The sequence below is a fragment of the Ixodes scapularis genome, unplaced genomic scaffold, assembly GCF_016920785.2.
Source record: "Ixodes scapularis isolate PalLabHiFi unplaced genomic scaffold, ASM1692078v2 PGA_scaffold2__306_contigs__length_199485367, whole genome shotgun sequence".
Lineage (NCBI taxonomy): Eukaryota > Metazoa > Arthropoda > Arachnida > Ixodida > Ixodidae > Ixodes > Ixodes scapularis.
The window spans coordinates 27,993,715-28,015,399 of record NW_024609857.1 but is presented as its reverse complement, the minus strand read 5'-3'; the positions used below and the strand labels follow the sequence as shown (position 1 = coordinate 28,015,399).

At 42.9% G+C, this 21,685-nt stretch overlaps 1 non-coding gene across 1 annotated transcript; it reads left to right on the top strand.

Moving 5' to 3' along the window:
- The first annotated feature begins 21,351 nt into the window (after window positions 1–21,351).
- Trnan-guu lies at window positions 21,352–21,425 on the top strand. Its single transcript has one exon. It is a non-coding gene; the product is annotated as a tRNA-Asn (tRNA).
- The last annotated feature ends 260 nt before the right edge of the window (window positions 21,426–21,685 follow it).

Below are 21,685 nucleotides of genomic sequence, written 5' to 3'. Positions count from 1 at the left end.
TATATACCAACGCAGCTATAACTGTCGAAAAAAAAAAGAAAAAACACTGCATTATTGACTAAAAATATATCACAAACCGCGGTGGCTAGCTCATTCTGAACATCCTTTTTCTTATTTGTAGTCTACTTGACTTTAATTTTTTTCTGGTTTATCTGCTTCACTTGTTGGCGGTACAAAAATCAAAGTGACGAAACATAAAGATGGTTTGCCAACTTGGTTCAAATTCATTTCGGCTGAAATCGGCACCGACGTAAATTCTCCTCCCTTAGCTATTTGTTTTTTAGGCTACGACGTTAGTTTAGCCATAGAAGACGACGTTTCGTCAAACGAGAGAGTAGTGTGATCCCGCTGAAAGCTTTCACTTTATTCTAGGTGTCTCACATCGGAAATCAGGACCAACTGCCCCACCCATTATCAACTAGCTCTCCCAAAAACATCTGCTGTGTGTGCCCCGTTGTCATGCATATAACCAACCTTAAGAGTTGGCTCGATTGGTTGAGTTTATTTTTGTTTTCGTCTTGAGAAAGAAAATAAAGAACAGGCGCTGTCCTCCTCTACCAACATAAATACACAGTTTCTCGAAACTAGATAAATGAAGGAAAAATACATATATATATATATAAAAATACATTTAAATAATTGATACCCGGAAAGAGGGAAGCAATAGATTCGACAATAAAATTATTTGGCTAAAGTTTATTATATATTCAGGCGATTGATCTTTTTAAGGAGACACTGACAGGGTATTCATGCTCGGCAAGGGTTTTATTTTAACGTGATCTATAAGAACCCAACAACCCAGAATGCAATTTGCGGCTCATAATCTCTTTCCTTCCAGGCCGAAAACAGCCGGTTGAGAAACGGCCTCGGTTTCTTTCGCGCTCACTCTCTTTTCCGTGGTTACGTGGCATTCAAACTATGTGTACCAATTATATTCAAAATCGTGGGTCATCTAGGCTGCAAATTCAATATTAAAAATAGAAAAGCACAGCTACCCCATTGTTGTGGCCTTCAAAACACTGCATATATTCTGACAAAAAAAATTAGGTGGCACAGATCATTGGAATGACATCTACATGCCATTTTCAATATAACCATAGAACGTAACGGGGGCCAAGCGGAGAGATGGTGGCGCAAGTCTGACCAATGTTTCGACAAACATGAGGTCATGAGGCCGCTACTTCGGAACTGTTGATCGTAGTACTGCCCATCGATCTTCAACCTTCAACTCCCACTCGGAAGATGTCAGCAAAGACGAGTCGTCACGCTTGCACATGACGTGACGAACGGGCGATTCGGGTTAGAACCGTACGACCCATCCAACAGACCGGTCGTCAGCGCGACAAAATCTGTGTGTGTGTGTGTGTCAGGGGGGGGGGGGGGGTTCGGTATCGCCAGAAAATGCGTCGTATTTAATAATGATTGGCCAACTTGAATGCATGTGCTATTAGGTGTTTCATTAACACCCTGTTCATTTACCAGTTTGCTTCGCTTTTTGTGCGGTTCGCTGAGCTCTTTTCCTTTTCATTTCTTGGAAAAAAATAGTCGGCACAACCCCTGGTAGCGACCGAATATTTTTTGTAGGAAGACCCAGACTCCTGAGGACAGTGGATCGCATTTCATAATCCTTATCGAGAAAATGGTAACCATACAGGCGAACGGTTTTCACCGTCACCCGAAAGACGACGGACGCACGAGACGGATCCACACGCTTCGGTATATCTCGTTCGAAAACCCATGGTTTGGCGTCTCGCAGATGAGCACGCTGTTGCCGCAGCCTTTTGCCGCGCAAGAGCTCGGCACCCTGCAAGCAAGCGTGATGATTAAACACAGAAACAACTCGGTGGTACCAAAACAATCGCGCGTCGTGCGAAGTAGCGCGCTTGCGTCATTGCGTTCACGGCTAGGGTATCTATATGAGTAGGTGCACTGTCGAGGGTGGCGCCACTAAATGAGGAGCAACACGTCATGATCCCCCTACAAATGTTTGCCCCCCCCCCCTTCCCCCCCCCCCCAACAGACCTTATGCGAAATTGCCTCGTGGTCTGGGGCAGCCCTGAGTGCGTCGCCATTTTAATGTGGGCAAGCCTCGTCGGTACCAAAGCACGTTGGCGGCATCGGAGACAACCGTACGGGTAGTGTTCGATGGTGTGGCAGCTGCGTTTTCCGCCTACCGACCATGGAATGTGGACGAACAGTTTAGACAACCTACCGCAATGGTCTGATGAAACTCTCGGAAGCCATTGCACGCTGGCGACAACCTCGTCGAGGCAGCGGAGCAAGTCCAAATACACCTTCGCTGTAGAAGCTTAGACACTGCGGATTTTCTCCAGCGTGCACAGGCCTCCCAGAGTTTCGTCAGACAGTTGCGGTAGGTTAGTTTAAACTGTTTGTCCAGATTTTATGGTCGGAAGGCAGAAAACACAGCAACCGCGCGATCGCACACTGCCCGTACGGTTGTCTCCGATCAACGCTTTCCAACACTAACATGGCGACGCTCTCAGTGTTGTTTTACCGCCACGCAGTCTCGCATAAGGTTTATTGTCAAGTGCAAGTGGGAAATCGTTTAATTATTTTTTAATTACTTTTCTTGCGTTAACAAACGAAAGACTGATGTTTCACAGGGGCTGATGCGACGTGGTATATACCTAAGCAATAAAATGAGCCCTAAAGTTTTGTTTCCGTACACCTTTAAAAACTAAAATTTTTCCCGATGCGGCAGGGGCGTTTAAATAGGACAGGACCCGGCTTGACGTCACACCCAGCGACGCCGGAAAAAAGAACCCAATCCCAGACTGCCTCGCGCACCGACGCGCTCTCATCCAAACTAAATTCAACCAAGCTCCCATCGTCTGCTCCCCGCTCGGTCGTTTGGCTTAGGCTGCGTCTGCTCGGCGCCTGCTGTCTGCTTAGTCTGCTCGCTGCCGCGGCTGGCTTTCGATTCGATCGGCGCACCAAATGATGTTTTGATGCGAACCCGCATTCTTATCACGGCGGAGGGAAACCAACACCTTCTGGAAGCAGGGTTTATACGGCTTTCTCAACCCGCGGTGCCATTCTCAGCGTTTGTGCGAACGACGACTGACAAGCGATCGCCTTCCAAAGCCGCGCTATGCCTACTTGCGCTAGACTTGGTCCCGCCGCGGTGTCGAGAGTGTCCGCTACACGCCCACTTCGTACTGGTCAGGCAAGTGTTGGGCTCCAAATCTCGCCTGTTCGACACAGATTCAGTGGACGCCGCCATGAAATTATGGGGCAAACAACAGCGCTGCCGCGGCAATGCCATGGCAACGAGGGTTGTTTTTCTTAAAAATCAATGGCGGCACCCATTGACGAGCTCTATTGGTTGAGAAGAGTTTGTGGCTGCGCCTACTTCCGTTACACCTCGCTCCGTGCATTGGACATAGGGACGCCACCTCCGGCCCATCATAACCTCCTCGTGATGCGGACTATCTACAGGTGTGGACTAAACAAGGATTATTTTTTTCTAGATCGTTCACTGTGACAAGACGTGAAGGCTTTTTATGAATCACAGAGTATACTAATGTTGATCTATGTACGATACGAGCTTCTTTGTTAGCTAATACAGGAGGTATCTGTCCAGGTGTGCTGTGTATTTGATAACTTTTACGTTCGGATTAGGAACTAGGTGTGGACATGCACGGCGTACGGACTAAGCGCCGGGTGCGGACTATCTAGATAATAACTTTTATTTCTGACCTTAAATTTGCTCCTGCGGACAAGGGAGCGGGTGCGGTCTCGAGTCAGGGAAATAAGGTAGCGTAATCTTTAAAATAAAAGTAAAAAAAAAAAGGAATTCAATTTTCATTCTGGGTCAGCCACTCAGACTCACAAGAAACGTGGAATGTGGCGTGTCTCGAATATCTTATTAGCCATCCGCAGCCAATCCGATTACGTTATGAGCCGATTAAAAACTAAAAGGAACAATCACGACCAGTCAAGCTCGGACACATTAAGCCAAGCTCTGCGTTTCTTAACCATTCGGCAAATATAAGAAAGTAGGGCCGAAGTTAGTTGTTGAACAGTGAGCAAATAGTTAGAGAGAGAGAGATAAATATAATAAATTTACGGTCATTTCTTGTTGGTAAACGACCTGTTAGCCCGTATCTCAACCGCAAACGATGACTGTCAGACCATTAAAAGAAAGATAACAACATAAGGATATACAGCGCTGGCTCTGCCCGGTTCCGCTTTACTTGATAAATATACACGGGGGATAGAAATAAAAAGTAAAAACGCTAAATATAAACATTTCAAATGAACCCGGAGATCTACGTATTCTCCTCAAAGACGATATATTAGTTTGCTCAAGGTGCTAGTTTAAAACGCGGGGGACATTCGTTAAGCCGTATGATCACATGTTGACAGTTAGTTTAGAGCGCTCAGTACTCCTAATTAACTAGTGTCTCACAACTTCACTCGCGATTACGCGTACAATGCCTGAAGACACCAATAAAGATTTTTTATTAGTCCTTCAGGAATACAATATTAAGATTGGCTAGTTGCGTCAACACTGCACACAGAACGCTCCTGAGGCCATTCATGAACCCAGTAGCAAAAGCACTGTCTGCTTCATGCGGCCCGCTGCAAAACACCAAATAAAATGGCTCGATTCGATCGAACAACATGGAGTTTTTCGAAAACGGAAAAGCTATACTTCGTTCACCCCTAGGCTGACAGTACGTTGGAAGCTATGAGCTCGCCAAACTAATTAAGTGGTTTCCTTTCGTCCTCTTATCCCCTCTCTGCGCGGGGGTATGAGTGGGAGCGTGATAGCGTGCCGAAAGATCGATGTATGATTGGCTTAACGAGCACGTAACTTCCACCGACCTGTCAGCTTAAGACAAGAGAAAAAAAAAAAAGCAAGTTAGACGTTCTTGTGTATGCAGCGTACGCTCTAAGAAAAGCCTGCGCGTCTGCTTACCCGCAAAACGCTCGAAGAGCCTTTCTCGGCGATCTACAAAATCAGATCAGCGAATGATGAGGCGGAACATCTGTTTAGACATCAAAGTTAAGTCTGCGCTGTGGCATTACGGAATGCAAAGAATTATGCTTCCATTGCGTAATGCCACAGCGCAGACTTCATTGTTATGTCTAAACGAATGTTCCGACTCATCACTGGCTGAGCTGATTTTGTAAATAGCAGAGAATTGCTCTTGGAGTGTTTTGCGTGTAACTAGACACGCAAGCATTTCTCACAGTGTGCGACGACACTGGTTTACGCTGTAGCTGAGAAATTTAGCCAGTGGAATACCACTGCTAGTCTCAGGTTTTTAGCGTGCTTTACACTGCGGTAGGCAGTTTTCGTAGACCGCGTTTGCTCCTCCGCTAAGACCTCCGCAACGAGGAAGCCGCTACTGCGCCTGCGCGCCGATAGCCTTGAGTGGAGGGTTCCGGGTATCGTGTGGGTTGCGGAGAAAGTTGCGGGACGGCGAAACCGACCTACGAAAATTTCCTAATAGACACTTTTAGTATAGCATTGCTGGCTCTTTCGTATACGCAATGCGCAATATTATAGCGTACGCTAAAACCAACCTGCAAGGAACGATTTTAGTTGTGCGTAACGTTGCCTAGTAAACATCAAGCATACTCCCGTTGATTTATTTTGCCAGAGCTGTAACATCCCGCGTGGTTTTAACGCAACAGTGCTCCTCAAAAGAATTCTTAAAAATGGAAAACGATTCCAATCATTCTATTTCAAATTAAACCAGGTTGCAGCTGCCTGGTCAAGCGCGCTTTTCTGCGAAATAGGGAGGTTACGAGTACGAGTAGATAGCCAAATTCCATCATGGAGCCTAAGTCAATCGTCCCGTGGGAACGGCACCTTTTATCAATGCTATCGCGGGAAGAAATTCACGACCTACTGATGTCCAGTGTATCAACTTTGGCGATTTCTCGAACAGTCGCTCATCCGTCGGCGATGAACTGCGCGAAGACGCAGCAGCGTTCTAGCATATCGCACGTGGTGACCATTTTCACAATGCACTACTTCAGCTGCACGGCAATGTGTTTGAACCGAGGTGGGACCCGGAAAAAATTGCCGAGGTGAACACCACGCAATTTCACGTGGCATTGAACTTCGCGAACACCACGCCACCCTTGCCCTTGCTGCATCCAGTCGTGGTAACTGCCATCTCGAAACTGGTGCTCTCGCTGGGCACGAGATCACTCGAGAACTTCTCGCAAAGCCCGCTAGCCCGTAAGGCGAAATCCCCAGCGTTGCGAGCGTGCGCAATACGCTAGCCCATCTATTGAGTTCTGCGCGTGCGCACTTTCGACCCGCAAATTCTTTGCGTAAACAAATCTTTAGCGTGCGGTTCACTGAAACGTTTTAGTAACGCGCACTCACATAGATTAACCTTCCGTTAAGCACCTTCCACGTCTGAGCGTTCCTATCGCTGTAAGTGACAGACCTCAACGCCTTGTGGACGTCACGAGTGTAAGGAACCATAAGCTTAGAGTGTTGTCTACAGCAAACGGGTTCATAAAAAAAATTACAGGGGATTCATTTTCGTTTTACCTAGTGTTGTGGTTCATTTATTTGCCTTACAAAATGATACGTTTCGACAACTATTTTGTAACATTTCTGCTTCCGGCGAGCTCTCTAAAACCCAACATTCTGCGGCGTTTCAGGAGAAAGAGCAAACACTCAGACCCTATAGCACGGAAGGCTTACGACTAACGGTTGAAAAATGGTGGAAGGGTATAACGCTAAGCCTCCCCCCTCCCCCTCCCCTTCCCCCTTCAAAAACAAAAAAAGAGCAGTAAATTAAATTCTGGAATGAGTTTTCGGGCTCGCCGAGATTGAACGTACCCCGAGTATCGGTAAAACGGCGCCCATTTTGTTGATAGCGCAAGGTACTCATAATTCAAGTTTGAGAGTACCTTGGGGATCCTTGCACGCTAAAAAAGAGATAAGATGACGTTCTCTTTCCCCCACTCCCCCTCCCCCCCCCCCCCCCCCCCAAGAAAAAAAAATGTGGGTATGACTTTATTTTATGTCTCCCCCATCAATTGTCTATAATAGGTATGAGAGAATACAGCAAATTAAGGGGGAGCTTGCTGTGAGATTTTAATTTATGACTCATCAAAAAAAGTTCAAGGACCAAGTCAGTTTTAAAACTAGTTATTTTATAGCACCATGGAGGCCCCTACTGGCCAAGGCTACTTGCTTCTAAGTGGTAAGCTCAAGACAACGTATATTTTAGTATTAAAAAAAACAAACACCTAATCTAATTTTTTTAAGGCGCATAGAAATTGGCCTTTCTACAAGCCTGACCTGCTTGGTTTACCTCAATTTGTTTTCCCAATGAGTCTTAATACATTTATAATCTCATATTGAATTATACAAGATTTCAATCCAGGGGGCAGCGAAAAAAAAAAAAAGAAACTATAACACTCTTGTCAATGTTTATTACTTTATTGTTATAGTCGGCGTTTTAAAAAAAGTTTATATCTAAAAACTGCGAAATTGCACGCGAGTTGTCCCATGTGTTGTTACGAACACTTATTTTAAACACAGCAGACGAACGCCGTTGCTAAAAACCATGACAAAAGCATCAAAAAAGGTAATACGTTCACGGTACCTGAGTAATCCTGAATGGGTGAAAAGTGCACGCTGAACGCGCATCAAGCGGACTCCACCCCCTCATCAAGTTGCTTATTTTTGGCAGATTATAAACGAGAGACAGTTCTGGTCCTGCACTGCAAACTACGACCTCAACCGTGCAATCTCCAGGGAATATTCCCACATTTGTTCGATGAAGTGGAAGATACGGGTGTATAGTCAGTAAAACGCCTTTTTTTATATTTGATTCACATCTTTTTAAAGCTGCTTTTACACGTGTGTCGAAGTCAGCGAGGTTACGGTTGACGCCGATTCGGCCAAATCCCTCCAGCCCTTACTTCAAACATCACACCATATCTAAAAAAAAAAAAAAAGGTCGACTTAATCCGATCTGCAGCCAACTTTAAAGCTTAATTATAACCTGGCAAAAAGATGGCAAACCTCGCCTTTAATTTTTTTTTTTTTTTTAATATTTAACGGACGGAGAACAATTTCTGCTTTTCGTCAAAGCTTCGAACGGAAAATTCCTCTAGCAACATCTTATATAAGCGTTTTTCCCCTTTCAGTCGCTTCAAGTGGTTAAGCGTTTTCCGAAGTTTTTTTTTTTTTTTATCAATTACGATCGTGAATATTAGATATAAGCAAACTCTAAAGCAGAAAGGAAATAAAATAAAATAAACGGAGAAATGCACTTAGGGAGAACGTTTCAATAAAGGCGTCTGTAATCCCGTGGTCCACTTCAATTTACTCTAAAAGCCGCCTCCTTTTAGAGCATGTACCTCTTACGAAAATGTACTCACGTCGAGTACTTTTGATCGATATTTAATGTTTTATGAAAGGGTTTCTTCATATCGAAACGATTACGCCATCATTTCTGTTGCCTCGCGAGCATAAGTCTACTTTCGGTCCTGGAGCTGCGGTTGGAAGACTCCGGTAAGTGTTCTTCGGGCGTTTTTCGTTAATCTGAGTAACGCAGCCTTCTTAAATATTAAAATTGGACTGGGCGAGCCGTCTGGGAGTGCTCTGTGGCTCAAACAGTATATATATATTTATATATATATATATTTGTTTTACACGGTAAAATCTGAATAAGAAAAAAGGATACAAAATATGTTTTGTAAAATAGAAAACACTCTATAGAATTATAGGCAAAGACAGCAAATTTATTCTTATAGAACAAGCATCGTTCCTTTTTTATGTGTTCACCGCGCCTCTTAAAACAATCGCACCAATGACGCAAAAAACAAAAAAATCTCAAATGTACGAAGAGTCGTTCTTAAAGCAGTAAAATAATTGTTGCAGTACTGATGATCGTTTTTTTCACCCATTATACGGATAATACGAAACAGGTTTGTAACAAGTAATACCGATTTAGTATTCTTTTCTTAATAAACATAAACCAACACCTTTAATATCAACTAACGCCTCAACAAAGTGAAATTTGTGCTTCAAAAGAGCAACTCCGGTCGCAAACGAAACCAATAAATGACTTGTGTAGCTTTAGTGGCACGAAAAGTGGTTCAAGCCGAAATATTACGCGTCGCGCAGTCCATCAAAAACCGATTTTAAAGATGGCACCAGCTGCTCTTGAGCTGGTGGCAAGCTGGTTAGCTTTTAGTCAAGCAACACGGGGGGGTCGCGTGCCGCAGCACCCCCGTGACGTCACGTCGCCGCGGTACAGCTGATGATCAGTGTTGCCATCCCTCTCCAGCAGATAGTTTCGGTTTTGCTGTAGACGCCCGAAACCGAACTTTGAGCGGTGATATTTATAAAACTGCACACAATAAAAAAAAAAGTATACCTTGTAATTCAGGGACACTGACTGAACTGAAAATAGTCGTAATCCCAAATTCGAAAATATTGACCGGAGTCACCCTTGAAGGACGAAGATTACATGGCAAATTCCGAGTTGAGATGCACCTAAAGCACCTAGTGAACGGTCTTAGACAGAAGGCTTCGTGGCTTATACAGGCGAATCTTAGCCAGTATGTATATTTTCGTTTTCAGCTTATGTGAGCAGTTATCTTACTAAATAAGCGATTTCACCCCTTCTCGGGTGTCTATCATGGCCGTCAAATTAACCCAAGAGCTAAACAGAAAGACGTAGATGCGTTTTCTTTTTAAATTATGGTCCCATTAATTAGCGGAATACGTAAAAGGCATATATAAGTTCTTTTATTGTCCTATATGTTATGATTTCTTTACTGGGCATATTCAATTTGTTTTTTTCTATGGGCGTTGGCGACGGGGTTGTTGCAATCTCAGAGAAGCGATATCTTTGGTAATCTTTGTCTTTTTTACTCACTGCCTTGAAACGTCGGTCGATAGAACCCGTCTTAATAATTCGCTCGAAATTTTGTGAGCTGACAGACTCGTCGCTGGGTAGTAAACACAAGACACTATCTAGCTCTGGTGCATTCCATTACATATTTTGTGCCGCCATCTAGGCATTGCGACGGTAGCAATAATGTATTTTATAAGCAGCAGGAGCACGCATTATTAGTAAAAAATAAACATGGCTCGCATTTGCCAATACATTGCTACACGTGCGACTGTGTTCCGCGACTTCAGCAGATAAGGATACTAGGAAGAAGCGAAGAGACGGTCGCTCAAGAGCTATTGGAAGCTTTCTTTATAAAAAAAAGTGGGACGGCATGTGACAGCGACGCTTCTATTGTACTTCATTGTAATGAATTTCAATTTTTGAATGATCGAGTAAAAAATTAATCAACTTTTACGTGGTGCTGCTTTGCCTTTCGTGTGTATATATGTGTTTACTTTTCCTGAATAAAACTAGTTGAAAGTTAGCGCCTGTCCTATACTTCTTGTCCTTGTCTTTTTTGCGCTATTTTATATGTACTTTATAAGTAGTTCTTCAAACTTTGTTCCTTTTGATTCAGGTTTCTAATAACAGTTTTGTTTATGTTAACACTTAATATTTGCTTCCAAACGTAAAACAAATCGGTAATCTTTAGAAAATGATACCTGCTCCCCTTACACTGCCCGTGTTTATTTTCCGTCTCGTCTGTTAAATATTTACTTAGCCCTAAATGTTTTTTTTTTTTATATATCCCTTTTCATTCCACGCTGTTTTCGAAGACTCTAGAACCTTTGAAGTTGATTTGGATTACCTCTCATGTTTTGAGAAATCTCAGACGTATATTCGTACTTTTCGAACAGTACGGAGACTCAAGCTTCTGGAGTCATTGATGAGTATCGAAGCGAATTCGGGGATCAGACAAGGGATGTCTTGCGGCAAATTGTGTCCTTTGTTGTTTGTTTATTGCCGTCCCACGGCTTTTGTGTGAACACGACAGTGGAAAATTACAATCAGGCATCTAGGGATCTCTGAAAGCGCCCAGAGAGCTTCACTGTTCACAACGACTTTTGAAGCTTGAGGAAAACGCTGATCGGAGATTGTTCCGGGTGAGAGAGCGTTAAGCTGCTTTATTTCTTTCTGCGGTCTCTATTTCCTCGTATATCTCAGGAGGGCCTTTGAAGATGGTAATTTATCTTTAACTCTCATAAATAAAAATACAGCTGCTTTGTAAGTTGAAAGCGTTGGCGAAATAGTTACACGTGAATGAAACAAATATACGAGGGAGAAGAAGTAAAAGTTTGAAGCTTAAAAGCAATTGGCACAATGTGGACGTCAAAGTGGCCGACATTAAAAAGTCAAGAAGCGTGATTAGGTTGATTCTTCAGACTCAGTGGGTGCAATAAAATCTATTGTTCTGAATTGCTGATACCATCCGGCGATTTTAGCTGTAACCATATGCGCGAGTTTACTGGAAACAGGAAATAGAAACATTCTCCAATAAACGCTTCCCGAAATTTTGTTTTGTTGAAGACATAAAATTTTATCTCAATAATTTAGGCTCCAAAAAAGGAATATTAAGTTGTCTCTTTCGAATTTCGGTAAGTTTTTCGAGAATATTTTCACCTGCAGACTATCGTGACAGAATACGAGAAGCCCGTCCGAGTGATATAAGGATCACCTAACGCCGATAGTAGGAAATCGTCTATGATGATGAAAACTTCTATTCACGTTTTCAGAGCTTAAAACAACGAGAAACAAATCTGACAGCACATTTACCAGCGAGAACGAAATATTCTACAGTCCATTTCCACCTCTGACAAATATGAAATAATAATAATATTAATATTATAACACGATTTTGAGAGGGGACAAATATTGTCGTGACGGCTTCTATTGTCGTGACCAGCTTCGCCTTTCTCCTCTATCCACAATCGTTCAGTCTAACAAACAAAACGTAACACTCCCCAACCCCCCCCTCTTTTTTTACGAAAAGACAATTGCGTGATAAAAGATGTAAGATCTAGGTATGTACAATTTCGTCCTTGACACACGAACACTGCCACTGTTTCGGGAACGGCCATCGGGAATGGGGAGCGCACGTTGCACTTCGTAGTTTACGTCAGGTGTCTGACGAGTGACTGGATATGGCCTGAAATAGAGCGATAAAAGTTTGGGAGAGCGGCCAACATAGGCGAACGGCGAACCAGATCAAGGCGAGGTTTCCTATTCAGTACGTCACGTGGCGATGTGTGTTGTTATACCGGCTGTTCTGTAGCTGCTAAGATGCACTTGTGCGATGCTGGGCGAAGGGGGGGACATTCTTCAGTTCGGCGACGAAGACGGGCTACGTAGTCAGGAGGATGGTCTGACAAAACGGAGGGTACGATCGTGCCGAGGAAAGTAAATGCTTTACGTCCATGAATCATGTGAAATGGCGAGTATTGCGTGATCTCATGGACAGCAGTGTTATAAGCATATGCCACGAAAGGAGGTGTCTTGCCCCAGTTTTGCTGATCCTGCTGAATATACGTTGCACGTATCGAGGAAAGTGTACGGTTAAATCGTTCCGTCATACCATTGGCTTGAGGATCGTATGCGGTGGTGGTACGGTGGATGGTTCCGCAATGTCGGAGGAGATGTTATACTACAGATGTCAGAAAGGCTCTACCACGATCGCTTACAAGTTTTCGGAGGTATCCGTGGCGTAGAACAATATTGTAGAGAAAGAACGATGCTATTTCTTTGGAATTCTCCGTGTTCAGGGCATTTGTCTCTACGTACCGGGAAAGATGGTCGATGGCAACAACAATCCAGCGTTCTTCATGTGTGGATTTCGAAAAAGATCCGAGTAGGTCAATTACAATGCTCTCAAAAGGGTCATTCGAATGTTGTAATGGGTGGAGGTAGCTAGCGGGAGCGAGTGTGGGAATCTTGCAGCGTTAACAGGCATCACATGATTTCACGTGCCGATGTATGCTCGGGGACAGCTCAGACAGAATTCCAAAGTTCATTAGTAAATCTTAGTTAAGTAGCTAGCTGATTATGCTGATGCTGTTCGAAATTTTTTTCATCTGTCGGGGCTGGCAAAATGTTGTCGGAAAAGCTTTTTTTTTTTTTTCACCTGCTTATTTTTAGCTACTTTCTACTTAGCTATTTGCATTTTTCGTACTCGGTGTACGAAAAATTCAGGAGTTAAACGATTAATATAAAAAACAAATGCATGCAGTTCAAAAACTAAATACAGTGATTTGCGATATAAACTATAAATATCAATGCTATCAGTGCGAAATTCAGCGAGAATTGTGGTTTTTTATATTGAAGGGATTTCAAAATGTAATTTCTAAGCATTAGTCCAGATACTGTAAACAGTACATGCCTTTCAGAAAGTAAACAAATTCAAAGCAAATCATTATACTGCTCAAGCGGGGCTATCTGTTAATCTCAAAACTGCGACACGAACTGTGAAAAGTATCGTGTTACTTGATAGTGAAACTTGAGGGTTAAAGGGCAGTGCGATTATTTCTAAGACAAACGTAGATCGGTACATACCAACTTATTGTTCGGATGTCAAGCCATAGCGGTGGTGCTTCTGTAGCTGCACAACCGGAGCATGGGCAATGCGAGCTTTTGCACATTGCACTTTCAGGAATAAATAATGAGCTGGTGCATTCCAGGTCGTAGACGTATGGCCATGCTTTAGGAAGCAGTAGTGGCGTACGTTTATTTTTAAGCCTAGGGATTATCGTTGAACGGAAATCTCGAACACGAAATATGAAATTTCAACAGCTGTTTCCGGTGGAGATGGAAAAAATCTGGCTATTGAGCTACAATTGTAATATAAAAAATTTAAAAAGCGTAAACACAACGCGACTACAAGGGTCGTTTTTTTTTTGTTTTGACTTTATACAGACTGTCCTTGAGAATGGCCGACAAAGCCATACTAACGCGGTATATGCAGGTTAGTTATATATGGTAAGGGAGATATATTATAGGGGATAATAATCAGTATAACTCTATTATTATCAAGAAACATTTTTTTTTTGTGAAAAATTGACAACTCACTTTATTGGTGAAGACTTGTACATTAATACAGTAAATTTGAGAAAGATTTGCTGTGCGTGGGAAGCGCCGTGGTGCAACGGGCGCAAAGCTAGCGGTATGGAAACGCGCCCGAGTTGACGTTCCCTCTTTTTTAGTCCGAGTATTGGCGTCTGTAAGCTTGACAACTGCTGCACGAGTGGTAAATTTAATGCACCACGGCGGCTTCCCACGCGCCCAATGTATTTCGAAAATGTACTGATATGGTTGTTTTCGACTACGCTCGTCGAGTCCCCAATTATTACTATTAGCGGCATATATTATGTCCTACTGGCCGCATGACTCACATGCACCAACCGCATTAGTGTAGCTTTCCCGGCTGTTTTTTTCAGAGCGCAGCTCTTAGGCGCCCGTTTCCGGTTAGAGCGGCGTTGCGGTCGCCGTCGCCGCCGGCGTAACCGCTCGTTTCATTATGAGACGTTTCCCATAATGATGTCACACGTGACGTCATGTGAGACGTCATGAGGGTCACGAGGGAGGAGGAGGCGGAGGAGGAGGAGGGAACTTTCCACGCTAAATATAGCAGAAAAAAAATTTACCACCAAATTTAACAAAAAAAGTTCCCCGCGAAATTTAGCGGAAATTATTCCCCGCAAAATTTAGTGGGAAAATTTCCCCGCTAAATGTATCGTGAAATGTAGCGAAACTTCCCCGCTAAATGGGTGGGGAGCAGGAGGGGAGGAGTGGCATACCATCCCCTCCGTGCCCTACCCTCCTCCTGCTCAAAAGCTGGGCTCTAATTCCGCTTTACAATGAGATGTAAACGTCTTTCATTTATTTTTCTTAAAAACATTCTTTAGAGTCTAAAAAAAGAACACCCTGTATACATATTTAAACCCGAGGAAGGCTGATGCACGCAGAATGGCAGGCTGATAATATCGACCAGTGAGCGTTTTAAGAACCCGAATTTTTACGTCTCAAACGGGGTACGGTTTATGTGCGTTACATAAAAAAAGACGTCGGTTATCCTAAATTTTCAAAGAACCAGTTTTTCTTTTTTACTTGAAGAAGGCTTTTTGTTGAGGTTGTTGCATCCCGTTTACGACGTAGGCTGCAGTCGTCTTGCATCTTGCTGACTCTAAAAATCGTTTTTCCTTGCGCACGCGCGCGTATGTGTGTGTGTGGTGTCTTTTTTCCACTTCAGTATTGCATTGCGCGCTCGCTAGAGTTTGCGAATGCTCAGAGGTACGTTTTTTTCGTACTTCGTTTTAACTGCGCTGCCAGGTGGCTTCTTCGCCTATAACCATCCTCCGAGATAAATCTACGGCTCTTTTTCTAGAGTGCGCACCGGAACGTGGTTGGGTCAATTGTGTAAGTCAGAAGCAAAAATTTATAAAACCATGTGGCGACTCTCATCCAATTTGATCAATCAAACCGTTGAACATGTAGGAATAAGTAGCGTAAGCGATATGTTACTTAGTCAAGTGGACGGAGTTCACAAAAAAGTTGTTCAGAAGTAGACATTGTGTGATACGAGGGCAACCAAAATTAATACTAAAAATATTCACTTCTTTGGTCTTCAGCACTCGTGCAATGCTAGATATTCAACGTAATTCTCACACTATAGATCGTTCCCCCTAAACATCCAGGCGCAGCCTCCTCTACGAACTTATGGAACCATTCAGACATTGTCAAAAGAGTGTCATCGTGGTGCTCGCGATGTTTCTGTACCTGTTCTATCATGGCTGAACTAATCATGAACAGATAAAAAGGCTTAGTCACTTGCGCTTTCTATGCGACTGGATTGGTCCCATTACCACGTATCGCGTGGGCTGCTTCTGGACTTCAAGAGAAGCTGCAGGGATCCTTGCATTCAAACAAACGGCAAGAGTTGAAGTGTGGGCACCTTAAAAACTGATGTGTCTTAAGTTTTATTTTGATATTAATAGTAGGAGCGTCGCAATGAAACAATTAAAATTTCGGCGTCAGTGCGAAACCGCGAGAGCGGATAGAGAACGAGCAAAAGTGACGTCATCAGCGGGGTGCGCGTACGGCCACGGGGCACCACCATCTTGCTCAGTTGGGGTTCGCTTGGGCGCGGCCATGGTCCGCCGATTACGAAGCCTCAGCAAGGCGTCGCATTCGGATTAGGTCGTGCCCAGGCGCAACCAACTGAGCAAGGGGGCGGCTTCCTGAGGCCGTACTTGCAAACGTGGATGCTCCGTGTCACTAGTTGCGTTCAGTACAGGCGAAGGCAACGCAAGGCGAGCGTTGAAAGCGCAAGCACTAGGAAGGCTGGGATAAGGAGAGAAACCTTCTCTTCTCTTTAACGTTCCCAATTAATCTGAGGTGTTATAGGTGTTGTCCCAGTGCTTTCCCTTTACCCCCTCGCCCTTCACTGCCCTCCTCTCCCGTCCCGCCTTTCTAGGGCTCGCAACTTCTCTCTCCGCCTAGCGCTGCCTTCACCTCCACGGCACAGAAAACGAAGTATAGATGGACTCGATCGATGGCATCATTCCGCTTCACTGCGGAAAACCCCAGGAAATGAGAGAATGGTAGACAAGGAAGTAGCGAACGTTGAAGAGGTTCGAACTATCAATTAGTAGTTCGCTTGGAAGTTGAATGTTATGTTTACCGCAACCAGTGCTTTCTTTTTTTTTTTCTTTTTTTTTTTGGGGGGGGGGGGGGGGAGGGGTTGGGAATAAGAGGCACCGGTTTTGTCGTGATCAACGATGCAACCTTACCGTGTCTTCGTGATCGCTTTCTTTTCGGTACTCTAACTCGGCGTGCCCATTGCCGTGCTGCACTTGTCACAACACATCATTGTATTTTTAGGCGTGGTGTCTGGAAAGATTCGTTCACCGGTATGTTTAACGTAGTATACCTCCCATGTCTTCAGCGGGACCCCGAAAGAGCAAATAAGTGCGCCACAAGGGCCCTAGAATAAGGCTATATTATACCCATTAAATAAGCTACACTTCAGAGTAGCGACACTTCCACATCTTGTGGATTCAAATCGCGGTTGCCATTACCAGATATTTGAAACTTTATCTGAAATCATTGGACACGCTTTTTCTTTATCCAAACATGTCTAAACAGTTCGCGACACAGCAGAGTAATACCACATGCATCTTCCTCACATCGAATCTAATGCTGAGGACGTCGCACTTTTAAATCTTATGACACTCGGCAGTTGCGTCTGGGCTTTGCAAGCACAAAGATGGCGGCGCCCACAAAAATATCGGGGAACAGAGTGGCGATACCCTAAGCCTAGCTTTTTTAGTGGCTCTATAGGTGTACAACAGCCACTGACAATTTGAGAAATGCAGGGTTTGACCAGTTCCCGGTAATATTATTATCGGTCCTTAGCAAATGAGTTGTGGCCGATAAGAATGTAGAAGAGCAAATCACGGAGCGAGAAGAGGGAACAATATAGGACACGCCCTGAATTTCTTAAACTGCAAGTGAATACATATGTTACGTTTTTGGTGGTTTTACTGCAGAAGTGCCGGCAAAGAAGACGAGACGACGTAAGCGTCTTCTCTGTCGTCGCGGCGTCAGAACTCATGGCTGCAGGAGTTTCCGACGACTGGTCGATTGCAGAGCGAGCTGCAGTAAAACAAACGACTCCCGTATAACCTCCGCAGCGGTCTCGCCGCCAGGATTGCGGTGATCAGCAGCATTGCGCATTGTGACTTCGCATTCGTAATTTGATGGGACAAAGTTAAGACGTCGCTGACGTAACAGGCGGTGGTGCGCTTTGGCTACCAAGGCTTCGATAAATCTCAACACAGAAAACCCCGAATCTATTTAGGAGCTTTTGTACACTCTAAAGAATCTGGTCGTAAAACAAGTCTTGGAGGTTGTGCGGTTGGTCTTTATTTTGCTCCTAAAAAAGTTATTTTAAGCACAGCCTAAAAGGGTTCTTCTTGAAAAACCTGAAGCGGTTCTTTTAAGCTGCCTTTTTTTTTTATGCGAAAGAGTTGTTCATCACCCAGTTACATTTGCAGCGCGGAAAAGGCGATGCTGCTTGAGGCGAAACCGTTCTTTCACTAGCTGAAAGCGTTCTTGGGTCGTCAAAGAAACTTTCAAAACCGATTCTGGTGTCATTACTAACAACGAATTAAAACATTCATTTACGGTGTTAAAAAAAATGTTTATGTGAAAATATATCTCAAAACGTCACCACCGAATTTCGTAGAGCGAACCATGTTTTCCCGGGAATATCTTTGGTTGTCATGGGAAAATAATTTTCTGGGTGGTAAAGGTTTACGCGTAATACAGCCTCAGAATGACGTTAACTTTTTATCTTTCCTTGTAATCCTTTGCTGTTATATATATTTCTCTACCCTAGCATATATGCCAGGTGTCCACGATCTATTCGTGGCAATTAAAACATAGATGAAAGAAGAAGAAAAAAAAGGGAGCACTTGAGAACTGGCTCTATAGGGGCAATGAATGATGTGAGTGCTTAAATTCGAGATTTATTTTTCTGCCTTGAGAACGAAAATTTAAATATTTCTTTTCAAAAAAAGGTATAGAATAAAAATTAAAAAAAAAAAATGCATGATACCATTGTCACCGGAAGCAACAAAAATCGCATACAAACTATTTTTTTTTTACGTGAGACATTGTTTGGCAAGGTGTTCGGCATTTCGTGAAGCCTAGATACAAGCGTGGCCGCTGTGCTCGACACTGATTGGTTGACGGGTGGGAGAGGAGGAGGAGTGAGGTGCTCGACGCAGATTGGTTAACGGGGATCTCAAATGACCAGAGTGATAGGTAAGGAAGAGTGAGGCAGGCGAGGAGCTCGACTACCTGTGCGCACTGAGGGAGAGGAGCTCGATAATAATGAAGGCTCTGGAAGATCGCCAGGTGTATCAGCCCGATTAGCGATAGTATCGCTTTATTCTAGGAACAACTATGAAATGTATACATGGTGCGCGTTAAACTATCTGATGAAAAGAGCCGTGAACGTAGGCATCTGGTGTCTCGAAACTGAGACTATCGTTAAACATTAGTGATGCTAGAACCTTTCACTTATGCAGCAAAATTGTCTAACAATTTGCCTTTTGTTTTAGTGGCAGGATAATTTTGTAACGTATATGTATCTTTGCAGTCAGTCAGCAACACTGGTTTCTTTTCCCTAGTATGTCACTTTCATTACCGATTCAAAACAAAGGGAACGGTGCAGAATGCTACCACAATTGATTTGTCATTGATCTTACAGCGTCAACACGAAGACTGGCATTTTGTCATAAAAAACATAGCGCCAAACAATGCTGTTATATATCTGTGAGCTAGTGGCAAATAGTTGAAACATGTGGTAACAAACAAATTTGGAGCATATTGAGCGCTAATGGAGCAGGTTTAACTGTCTCTACGTGCACTCGTTTTTTGTTTTTTTTTAATTTGCCAACAATTGAGGAAATGCTCTGTTTTCTGCAGAGAATATGTTTTTTGGTCTATGAGCCAGATTTTGTTACATTCTGTGAATCAGCCCCGCGTATAATTAAGCCGTTAGATTTTTCTTTGACGATTTAGTTTATCGCTGCAGCTTACTGCGTGCTGACCTGCAAAAATCCGAATTTGATCTTCGTACTTGGAATATAATTTGCCAAGCTCTAACTTTCACGCCCTCTCATCCTCGCTGCTCTGAAGCTCACGCACATCTCATGAATGGACGGCAACTGCTGTTCTGTTATACGGTAATGGGAATGTTGGTTTGACATTCTTTTTTCCAAGTTATGGTCAAGAGTCTTTTTTATCTGATAATACGCGCCGACAACAGACATTTAGTGTGCGTTTTGATTTTTTTTTTAAAATTAATATTTGTGATTAGGAATTGAAAACATTTTCCAACTGTTTTAAGAATACACCGTTAAAGTTTCATTTCACGTATTTTTGATTAAGAAATGTCAAAATATGTTTATTTCATTCTTATGTCGACCTGAAGTAAAGCGTGAGCTCGCTGATCTTGACCAATCTAGACACGCTTCATTCTTGGACAAACAAAAACGCATAAAAACTAAAAAAAAGAACCGAAATGTGAGAGGTATACAAAAGAAAGAGCATCAGGCATAGTCAATATTTTGATAAAAATTTGGTATCTGTTTCTAGATGGTTTGACACCTTTCGCGTTACCTTGCAAGAACTCCTTAAGAAAAGTGAAGAGATTTAACAATAAAAAGATTGAATGAAAAGAGCAAAACGAGATATTACTGGCATCCATATTTCATGAGTACTGCGCGACGCAGGTTTTGCTAACATGACACGGAGGCTTTTTTTCTTTTTTGCACTTTATATTTTCATTGTGTGGATGAGCGCTGAATTTTACCAGTCATTTTACTGGCCCAAGTAAGAGCTTTCCAGCAAACGTAAAGCGGCAGCATTACAATTTTGTAAAGGAAAACGCGTTTTGTTTGTATTAATTGCATCACACACTGTGCCACCAGCGTGTTTGAAGTCTCCATATTAGAAGAAAGTCTGCTATAAAAAGACCTCAACAAAAAACATAAGTTTATAGCTCATAAAAACGCGGCCTGCCGTACCATTCTTCTTTATAACTTCTTAGAATTGTGTGTATGAGCCTATATTTACAAATGTCTACGCGCCCGAGGGACATCACAGATATCGTTAACCTGAGTACTTAAAATAAGCGCCGTGATTATACAAAAAAATATTAAAATAAAGACAAGCCCTCAATATTATTTCAATAATTTTATTTAATAATCAGCACTCCGCCGACGTACTGTTGAATTGTAGATAGCTAAACTTTTCCAAACGGCCACCATCATACTAAAATTATATATATATATATATATATATATATATATATATATATATATATATATATATATATATATATATATATATATACATGGACGTTCAATTATCTTTATGTCTGGACCGTACTATTAAAAATTAACTCTCTTCCGCGCCTCGACCCCAAGTTACACAAAAATCTATAGGGAATTATGTTCTTGCGGACTCTCAATGGAGGGCCCAAAAAAGAAAGTATTAGCGTCTGTTCTAATATATTCAACTCTAGTCGTGACAATATATTAGAGACGAGTCGATAGGTTAGTTTTTTTAATTAATTTATATTAACTCAGTTGCTTAGTGAGTGCGGAATTGTCAGCAGTCCTTGAGAATAGACAGAACAAAGCGGTGATAAGACTGCTTCCTGATTCGCTGGTCTTGAGTAAACCTACCTGAACTTAGCTTTGGTCATGTGTGACCACTGAGTGTGACTAATATAAAGCAAACTTAGTCAAAATGACCTAAAATCTTTACATTCGTGACACAAAAGACCCTCTCCCCCCCCCCCCCCCCCCCCCCCCCCCCCGCTTCCCCCTACCGCACAAATCCCTCACTTTCCGTTTTCACTCAGTCATTCATGTTCGCCTCCGTGGCGCAATCGGTTAGCGCGTTCGGCTGTTAACCGAAAGGTTGGTGGTTCGAGTCCACCCGGTGGCGAAATTCATTTGTTTTTTGCTTGATAACCCGTATCTTTCCCGAGCTGACATTTCTTTATGAGTGGGTTAGTCCTGTTTTTTGTGTTTCTGTTAAAAGGTTGCATTTTTTTTTCAAAGTTGAATCTGTTCGTTTTTTTTTTTTTTTTTAAATTTAAAATACATTCATTCGTTCGCCCCTTTCCTTCCTTTCAAAACATAATTTGTAATCCACATTTCTTTTTCTTTTTTACATGGAAGTGTAATTTTCAGTTGTTTCGATGA